A 9,576-nucleotide genomic window follows, 5' to 3' on the forward strand; every position below is an offset into this window, starting at 1 on the left:
AACACAGAGTCTGAGTGTAGTAAAAGCCTTTTAATAAAGGAGGGAAACAATGCGGCATTATGTTGGGGGAAACACCACAAACAGGATTCATAACACCAACCATGAGCAAAAGACCCACCCCCAATAAGTTTGGCAGTGTCCTTTTCCCCTCAGGGTCTTAAAGTCCAGCAACCAAATAGTCACCCCCCCAGACACACAGTTTCTGTCCTTGGTCAGTGCAGCCCCCCAGAGTACAGAAGTTCATCTGCAGAGTTTACCTCCCAACTTGGTGGAAGTGGAGGGAGGTATGGGGGGCATCTTATATGCTCCACTGCTTGGGTCAATGGCTGAGTGCCATGCCTCTCTGCTGGGAGTCTTCTGCTGGGGTTCTGCTGCAGTCTTCACCGCCAGCTGCGCCTCACCGCCAGCCGTCCTGCTGGCCGCTCCTCTCCTCCAGCCGCCTGGCTATCCGCTCCGCTCTCCACGCCTTTCCACTAGCTGACCTGCTGTCCGCTCCTCTCCGCCAGCCGCCCGAATATCCGCTCCGCTCTGCTCTCCATGCCAGCCATCCTCCTGTCCGCTCACCAACTTGTCTTCAGCCCCGCCTCCCACTTAACACAGCTCTCAGCAATCTCAGCTCTTAGTAACTTCAGCTCTTTAGTGATTTCAGCTCTCACTGATTTTAGCTGGTAGTAGGGGAGCCACAGTGCTGGTGCACCACTATCCCAAAGTAGGTCTAATGCTTAGACCTAGTTATTAGTAATTTCAGCTCTGTAGCATGTAATAAGGCTCCTAATGGAGCCAAAATTAGCTCTGTTATTACACAGTGGCTAGAGGAGGTGCCAAAGTAGTGTTTTGGGCCCTTAGAAGGGGCCCACACTACCAGGTACATATACCTGTCTCCCAGCCTCTCATAATTCACTGTGTTTTGGAACCCATGTTCCTTGCCTAGCGCGTGCTACTTAGTTGAGGGCCAGTCCCTCAGTCATAAAATGCCAAGTACAGTTCTACTGTCCTTGATTCACATAACCAGGATTAGGCCTCAACTGGAGTATTGTGTCGAGTTCTGGGAGCCACATTTCAGGAAAGACGTGGACAAACTGGAGAAAGTCCAGAGAAGAGCAACAAAAATTATTAAAGGTCTAGAAAACATGACCTATTAGGGAAGATTGAAAAAATTGGGTTTGTTTAGTCTGGAGAAGAGAAGACTCAGAGGGAACATGATAACAGTTTTCAAGTTCATAAAAGGTTGTTACAAGGAGGAGGGAGAAGAATAGTTCTTCTTAACATCTGATAATAGGACAAGAAGCAATGAGCTTAAATTGCAGCAAGGGAGGTTTAGGTTGGACATTAAGAAAAACTTCCTAACTGTCAGGGTGGTTAAGCCCTGGAATAAATTGCCTAGGGAGGTTGTGGAATCTCCATCACTGGAGATTTTAAAGAGCAGGTTAGATAAACTCCTGTCAGGGATGGTCCAGATAATACTTAGTCCTCCTATGAGTGCAAGGGACTGGACTAGATGACCTCTCGAGGTCCCTTCCAGCCCTATGAGTCTATGATTTCAAAGTACAGGCTGAGACTCCACAGTCAGAGACCTCTCCTAGTTCTTCCACAATCCTTACCCTTTTGGATCATATTCCATTTCGCAGTATACATATAAAATCTATCAATCTCAGTATTTGATAATTTGCCTGGCAGCATCATAAGCATGTTATTACTTGGGAATAGATGGTATTTAGCAAGGTAAATGCTATATCCTGCCACTAAATTTCTGTTAGCATTCCGCACTTCACTTTCTAAAGATATTCTTGACATTTTCCCCCACATACTTTCCAAGTGAGGGTATATGAATGTCATCATAGGGAGGTTGTGTATTTAACCTACTAAACACATTTTCTCTTTAACCCTGAACATTAATAATTTACCCTCCAAGATATTAGAATAGCATCAAATTCTACTCATATTTGCAAGACTTATATATGACAGCTAGTTTTCCAAGTCACTTTCATGAGCAAAGTTCTTTGAATATGTTCTGTAAGTCAGGAATTTTGCTTCTCTAAAGTTATAAATAAGTTATTTTAATATCTATATTTGAGTGTTACAGTAAAAATTGTATTTATGAAAATTTGTGGCTGACAGAGGCCAATGAGTCAAAAGCCACACCCAAAGTTAAACCCTGTTTTCAAAGTTTGGATAGAGTGTGGTCCAACTGCCTGGTGACATCATTTTTTTTCTCCATGCTTAGGGTCCCTTTTACAATCTGTTTTAAAAGTCAAGATGAAAGTCAAGTTACCCTTACGTCTCCTGAGGTTTTGGTAAGGAAGGTGGGTTAAGGTCTCCTGGTTTCACCCTACAGTTTCTTTTGCACTTTACAGCAGACCAACATCTTTTGCATGTTTTTGTTTCTAGCTCATTAATGCGCTTCTAAAGCATCCAAGCATGGGGTTTCCTTTTGCAGATTGGCCCTAGCCAACGTATGTATCAACATTTGCAATCCTTACTAAGGCAATAATTAAAAGTATAAATGTCAGAAATCAGAGTGAGTTACTAGTTCATCGAGTATTTCTTTGGGAGCAATAGGTATGTGCCTCCGTCCGTAACTGAGTCACTTAGGTAACTACATACACACATTACCTAAATGCCCAACTCCAATTGCATTCCAGCCCTACAGACTGCAGACGTAGCACCTTTCCTTTCCAAAGGGATTCTGTCCGACATCAGTCATACAGCCAGCAAGTCACGTACCCCTTCTCCAGAGCACCTGTGCAGTAGGAGAGAGAAGGTGAGTTGAAGTTTACCTCTTTATTCACAGTGGACCAGGTAGCTTCCCTGTCACGCTAAATATTATTTTATAAAATTAAACCCTCACCATCTTCCAGAAAATTGTTTCATTCCCACCTCAGAGGTAAGACCTCCAGCTTTGCATCACTAAGAGCATTTCCTGTGAGGCCTGAGTTGTCACGGGGTGTTGATGGGGAACAGAGTCCCATGCAAGCACTGCCCCCATTTAGAGTAGGAGGGTTGATGAGACCACAACCCCCAGCTTTAAATAATTTAATGTGCTACAGAATGAAAACCACGTGGTTTGTGTCTGCAGTGAATTATAAATACCATTCCCAACCTATCTGTTTTGTGGCTCAGAATTTTGTATGGGCATTCTGAGCCCCATTAGCCAAAATAAAATCTTCTGACCCTGTTTATCTTTTTAAAATTATAAACCAACTTCACATAAAGAATAAAAAGCCAAGTACTGATACTTAATGGAGCAGCTCCTCAACTGGGGTAAATTGGTCTAGTTTCAATGGAACTAAGACAATTTATACCAGCAGAGGATCTGGCTCTATATTTCGAAAACCAGATGTCATCTAAGGTCCTGATTCTGCAAAAAATGTATTTGCTTGCTTAACTGTAAACATTAGAGTACTCCCACTGACTTCACTGGCTGCAAAGAGGGGAAGTCTAATTGTGCTAGCATAAATAAGAAGATGTTACTATTGTGTTAGAGGAAAGAGACTGCTGGAGTGTAGTTATAAGGTGCTAACTGGGTAATAGGGTGAGACGCAACTAAGCACAGAGGAAGGGCACAGAGGAAGGGCACAGAGCTCATGCAAGTTTGTTTGATGCAACAAATCATTACACTGAGAGATTCAAAAGAAGCAGAAGCTGCAGATTAGTGCAGAGACTCTGGGTCAAATTCAGACGTGGCCTCAGTGGATGTCACTTCCATTTGAGTCAATGGAAGCCTCAGGAACTCAGCACCTCTGAAAATCAGGTCCCTTATTTAGGTGCCTGACAATAGGGACACATGTATGATCCTACTTTATAGAAAAGTTAAAGGCTTGTGGCTCTCTTTTGAGATACAAACAAAAGCAGTGGGCATTGTTTAATACACCCAGAGCCAAATTAATTCCTGCTCTATCTCCATTGCGATCAACACCAGGGATAATTATTGTCCCTTCTATCTCAGTTCTCAGGCCTTTAGTCCCCTCTGGTTTCAGTCTCACTCGTCCTATGTCAGTAAATGAGGCAAACACTGTGTTTAGAAAGAAATCTCAGGAGCGTGGGATCTCAAAGTAAAGGCCAGCTCTGGTACATCAGTGGCTCACACACTCAGCAGTTAAGTGTCAAACACTCAAAGGTTGTCTCTCTTGAAAAGTCGTGGAGTGCAAATTTTCACAAGCCCCACCTGGCTTTGGGTATGTCTACACTTAAAACGTTAACAGTGGCGCAGCTGTGCTGGTGAAGCGCTTCAGTGTATTGCTATACGTAATTCACCTCCCCGAGAGGTGGTAGCTCGGTCAATGGAAGAATTCTTCCATCGACCTTGTGCTGTCTACACTGGGGGTTAGGTTGTCCTAACTACGCTGCTCAGGGGTGTACATTTTTCACTCCCTGGAGTGACATAGCTAAGCTGACTTAATTTTCTAGCGTACACCAGGTTTCAGCCATTTAGGCTCAGCTCCTCAAAGGTAGTTAGCTGCCCAATTCCCACTAATTTAAATGGGAGTTATGTCCTGTCATAAATATAAAGGGAAGGGTAAACCCCTTTGAAATCCCTCCTGGCCAGGGGAAAGCTCCTCTCACCTGTAAAGGGTTAAGAAGCTAAAGGTAACCTCGCTGGCACCTGACCAAAATGACCAATGAGGAGACAAGATACTTTCAAAAGCTGGGAGGAGGGAGAGAAACAAAGGGTCTGTGTCTGTCTGTAGTCGTCTTGGCCGGGGACAGAACAGGAATGGAGTCTTAGAACTTTTAGTAAGTAATCTAGCTAGGTATGTGTTAGATTATGATTTCTTTAAATGGCTGAGAAAAGAATTGTGCTGAATAGAATAACTATTTCTGTCTGTGTATCTTTTTTGTAACTTAAGGTTTTGCCTAGAGGGGTTCTCTATGTTTTTTGAATCTAATTACCCTGTAAGATATCTACCATCCTGATTTTACAGGGGGGATTTCTTTATTTCCATTTACTTCTATTTTTTATTAAAAGTCTTCTTGTAAAACACTGAATGCTTTTTCATTGTTCTCAGATCCAAGGGTTTGGGTCTGTGGTCACCTATGCAAATTGGTGAGGCTTTTTATCCAACATTTCCCAGGAAAGGGGGGGTGCAAGTGTTGGGAGGATTGTTCATTGTTCTTAAGATCCAAGGGTCTGGGTCTGTAGTCACCTAGGCAAATTGGTGAGGCTTTTTACCAAACCTTGTCCAGGAAGTGGGGTGCAAGGTTTTGGGAAGTATTTTGGGGGGAAGGACGCGTCCAAACAGCTCTTCCCCAGTAACCAGTATTAGTTTGGTGGTGGTAGCGGCCAGTCCAAGGATAACGGGGGTAATATTTTGTACCTTGGGGAAGTTTTGACCTAAGCTGGTAAAGATAAGCTTAGGAGGTTTTTCATGCAGGTCCCCACATCTGTACCCTAGAGTTCAGAGTGGGGGAGGAACCGTGACATGTCCCTAAATACCTTTGAACATCTGGGCCTTAGGCACTTTTAAGTCCCGCTCTCCTCACAAAGACTGGAAATCTGACCTCCTCCAAAAGTTGACAAAGGTGAAGGAAAATTTGGGCTGAAACCTTCTTAGCAGGGAGCTCAATTAGAATGTAGAATTGTCTGCAGCAAAAAAAAAAAAGCATGGAAGCGTCATTGTGAGATGCATTTACAATGGGACTGGGAAATATACCATCAAGAGCAGTCCTGCAAGCTTAGGGGAAGGACTGGCTGAACTGATAGGTATTTTCCATCTCCAGCTTCTGAGAGGTGGGAAAAACGTGATCCTCTTCAATGATTACCTTAGTCTGAACAGAACTAGAGAGTCCATGCTCCTTGGACTATTTCATATTTGTAGGTATGAAAAGAAGCAGGGGCAGCCTATTTATAAATAAAAAGAGCCAGAATGTTGGTGCCCCAATGTGGAAGAGGATACAAAGGACCTCCTCACTACCCTCTGCAGAGGGTAACTCTTGCCATTTGGTGGACTGGGAGCACAGACACAGCACAGTGATAGGACAAGCCTTCCTAAAGGTGGGGAAAGAGGGGTTGTAATGTCCCATCCCACTTCCAAACCAAGCAGCAGCCTGAGTGCGGGCAGAGTAGAGTACATTTACCCACTTCCAAAATGTGGCAGAGTTCCCACTATAACAGTCCCCACAAGAAATTCGGCTTCCTCAGGCAGAATTTGCCCTGGGCCCGACAGGAAAGTTTTCCCTTCCCTGAATCCTGGCAAAGGACTGTGTCTGAAAGGCACAGGTTAACCAATACTGCATACGAATCTCACTCTGTAACTGGATGGGAATGCTGGCCAGGCACCGATTAGTTGCTTTGTCACATGGGCTTGGAGGCAGTTACAAGTTAATGTACTTGCTGTTTCTATTCCAGACTCATTGTTTTCTGAAAAAATGTTAAAGGAAAATAAAAATATTCCACAATATTTAACCATGCCAAACCCACTGCAAATCTAGTCCGCTGTTGGCTTGGATTTACTCTCTTGCCAGCTCACCATGCTGCTGCCTTCTGAGAGCTTGAGTTACCATGGTTTTCTTTTTCTAAAGAACAAAAGCCATACAAAAACACATCATATTTGACAAGGGCAGCATCTGAAAGATTGGCTGGAAATACCAATAGTTTTCCCTTATGTATAAGGGAGTTATGGGCGGAGAGAGAGGAAGAAATACAGTAACTTACAAAACAAATCAAATGTCCCAATACATTTCCCAAACTCAGCCAAGCTAGTCCCAAGATCCCAGACTAGCAGTTAGGCCAGTATTCAGGCAGACAGCTATTTGCATCTGAGGAAATAGCACACAAAGAGAGAATGAGAAAGAAAAAATAAGCATAACCAGATTACAGTGCATGGAACCAGAACATTCTGTCCCAAACCTCCGTAGATGCTATAAACAGGAGATTTGGACAAATACATACTACAGCTGCTCACACTTTGACCTATGCAAAAGAATGGGATTGCATCTGCAAACCCAGCATTTTTCAGAAGTGAGAACCAGATGATCCATAAAGGGGTACGTGTGGGGCTCCAGCTGAAGAAATGGCCAACCCTCTCTATCACAAATGTCAGTGCTGGTAAGAGATCAGTCCTACAGACCTACTGAAGCCAGCACCTATCAGGTATGATTAAGCCCACAGTACCTCACTGTTTCGCAAAATGGACAGTGGACTTTAATCCAACCCCAGCACTCCTAGGTTTGGATGCTGGATGTTCGACTATAGACATTGCTGGTGCTTGTTCCTCTTCATAAAGCGCTTAGTGGGAATGGGTCACCCCAGACTCTGAGGGGCATTCAAACGCCATCTCCTTCCAGATATTTGTTTCCTGTAATTGGCCAAATTATTGCGTGGAAGTGTTGGGGAGTTGTATGCACCTGCAAAACCAGGGTGGCTTGCAGAGAGGCATTATACCAATGGTCAGGCAATGTCTCCTAGGTACTTGGAGGAATACGCTGAGTAACTTGCTACAACCATATAACAGGTAGATGGAGCATTCTCCCCAGAGCTACCCTTTGGGTTGTAATGGGACTATGGCCAATTTTAGACAAAGCCAAGAACAGATGAACAAAGATGTTCTTGTGAGTAGGGCCCAGGGCTAGTACTCAGGAGTAGGGTCAAAAATGTTCCCTCATAACTGCTTTTCAACAGAAAATTGGGTTTTCAACTAGCTGAAGTTTAAAGTGTGGCTCTACTTTTAAAGGTGACTGTAAAATTGGCACCATGACGTTTCCATCTTTATTCTCTCCCAGCGATTCTGTATCAGTTTTATTCCATTTACAAGTAAAAAGATTTTTTTCCCCCTAACTGCCAACCCTGCAAACACACAGTGGGATCTGACAGTCAAGCTGTGTTCTTTCTGGACTGAGCATCATTACCAGAAATAAAGATTTTTTTTTGCTAGGAGGTCTCTATTAGTTGCTACAGCATGAGTCACACAGGTGTGTGGCTCCACTCACTACCTATTCTCTCATACATCTGTGTCCTGGAAGCTCAATTGTCTGTGCAGTCACTCTGCCCCCGCCCCCCCATTTATGCTTCTGCTTTCTTCAATGTCTGCCTCATTTCTGGGCGAATGGTTAAGGCACTGGACTAATATTCAGAAGTGTTGGAGACAATTCCCAGCTCTGCCTCAGATGTCTTGGGTCATTTAAAATCTCTGTGCCTCAGTTCCCCATCTTGGAAATGGTGACTCTAATGGCTTCCCTGCCTTGCAAAGCTAATTAATGTAAGGCTAAATCCATTCATATTAGGAAGGCAGCTTCCTTATCAAGGAAACATTTCCTGCATCTGCATCTGAAATGTCCCAATGTTTAGCACAGGTTCAAATTGCGGGGCGGGGAGGAGCAATTCAAATGTCTCATTATAATTATTGTGAACCTCAGACCTGTTCAGCTCAAAGTAGAGCAAAGTTTGGGAATGTGTCTCAATCCTTCCAGAGGAGACTCACTGTTGTGAGAGGGTGTGGCCTGCCTCCAAGACCGATGGGGATGGACTAGACCACTCCTCCTGGTGGGTGGAACTGAGACAGCCATGGCCCCCCTGCCCACCAGAAGCAGAGGGGTGGGACAGGAAATTTAAAAGGCAGGCCCTACAGCTCATTGGTGCCAGAGCTAGGGAAAGGAGCAGATGTTCTTCACCCATTGCCAAGCTCTGTGCCAGAGACCGAGCTCTACAGTGCCAAGGACCCAGGGAGGTGCCAGGAGTGCTGACTGACCAGTACCCGCTGGCTGTGTACCCCAAGGAGACAGAGGAACCCCAGGAGACAGAAGTATATTCAGAAGGGGTAGTAGGAAGTAGCTCAGGGACACCAGACATTAGTTTGATCGTGTTGCCAGAGTCTAGGTCAGCGTGTTTCGGTGGGATCCCCACTGACCTGGGGGCGGAACCCTCTGCCACTGTCAGGGCCCTGGGCTGGAACCCGGTGGAGTAGGGTGGGTCTGGGTCCCCCTACCTCCTTCTGCCAGCCTCACTCCTGGAGTGGCAGCCTACCCACCTTAGGCTGGACGGCCTGTGTTTGTCTGCTGTCTGCCCCAGCCAGAGAGCTGGGCCTTAGACGGCTTGTTGCTCTGTCCTGCCCAGAAGGACAGAGTCCTTAGACTGCTAATTCCCCTGTTGAGCATTGCATTTATAGGCTCAATATAGCAAGGGGGCGTGGCCTCCTCCAAGACTGAAGGGGGAAAATAGCCATTCACATATCCACTGCACTTCACTTTCTAGTTCCATAAGATATTACATGTATTAACATAGCACCCCAGATCCTATCAGGAATAACACCTACCTGCCCCCATTGTGTCAGGCACAGGCTGGTTGCACATGAAATAGTGCCTGCCCAAAGGGTTTTAAAGTTTTAGCATATGATGAAAGGCAATAGGAGGAGAGGACATATTGGGAGTGGAGGATAAGGCAGTATCAGTGAAACTAACATTTGGTACAGTGAGAAACCCTCTCTGTATGGAAACCAGTCGATTCACAAAGCAAGGTTATTACCCTCTGATTCATGTTAGAAATCTCAGGACACTCTGCAATGTTTTTCCATAGTGTGATTTTGGGCTAAAACATGAGACACATCCTGAAAAGAATCACTAAGTGAAACAGACGTTGGACTT

This window comes from Lepidochelys olivacea, assembly GCF_965140295.1.
Source record: "Lepidochelys olivacea isolate rLepOli2 genome assembly, chromosome: 1".
NCBI classification, from domain to species: Eukaryota; Metazoa; Chordata; order Testudines; family Cheloniidae; genus Lepidochelys; species Lepidochelys olivacea.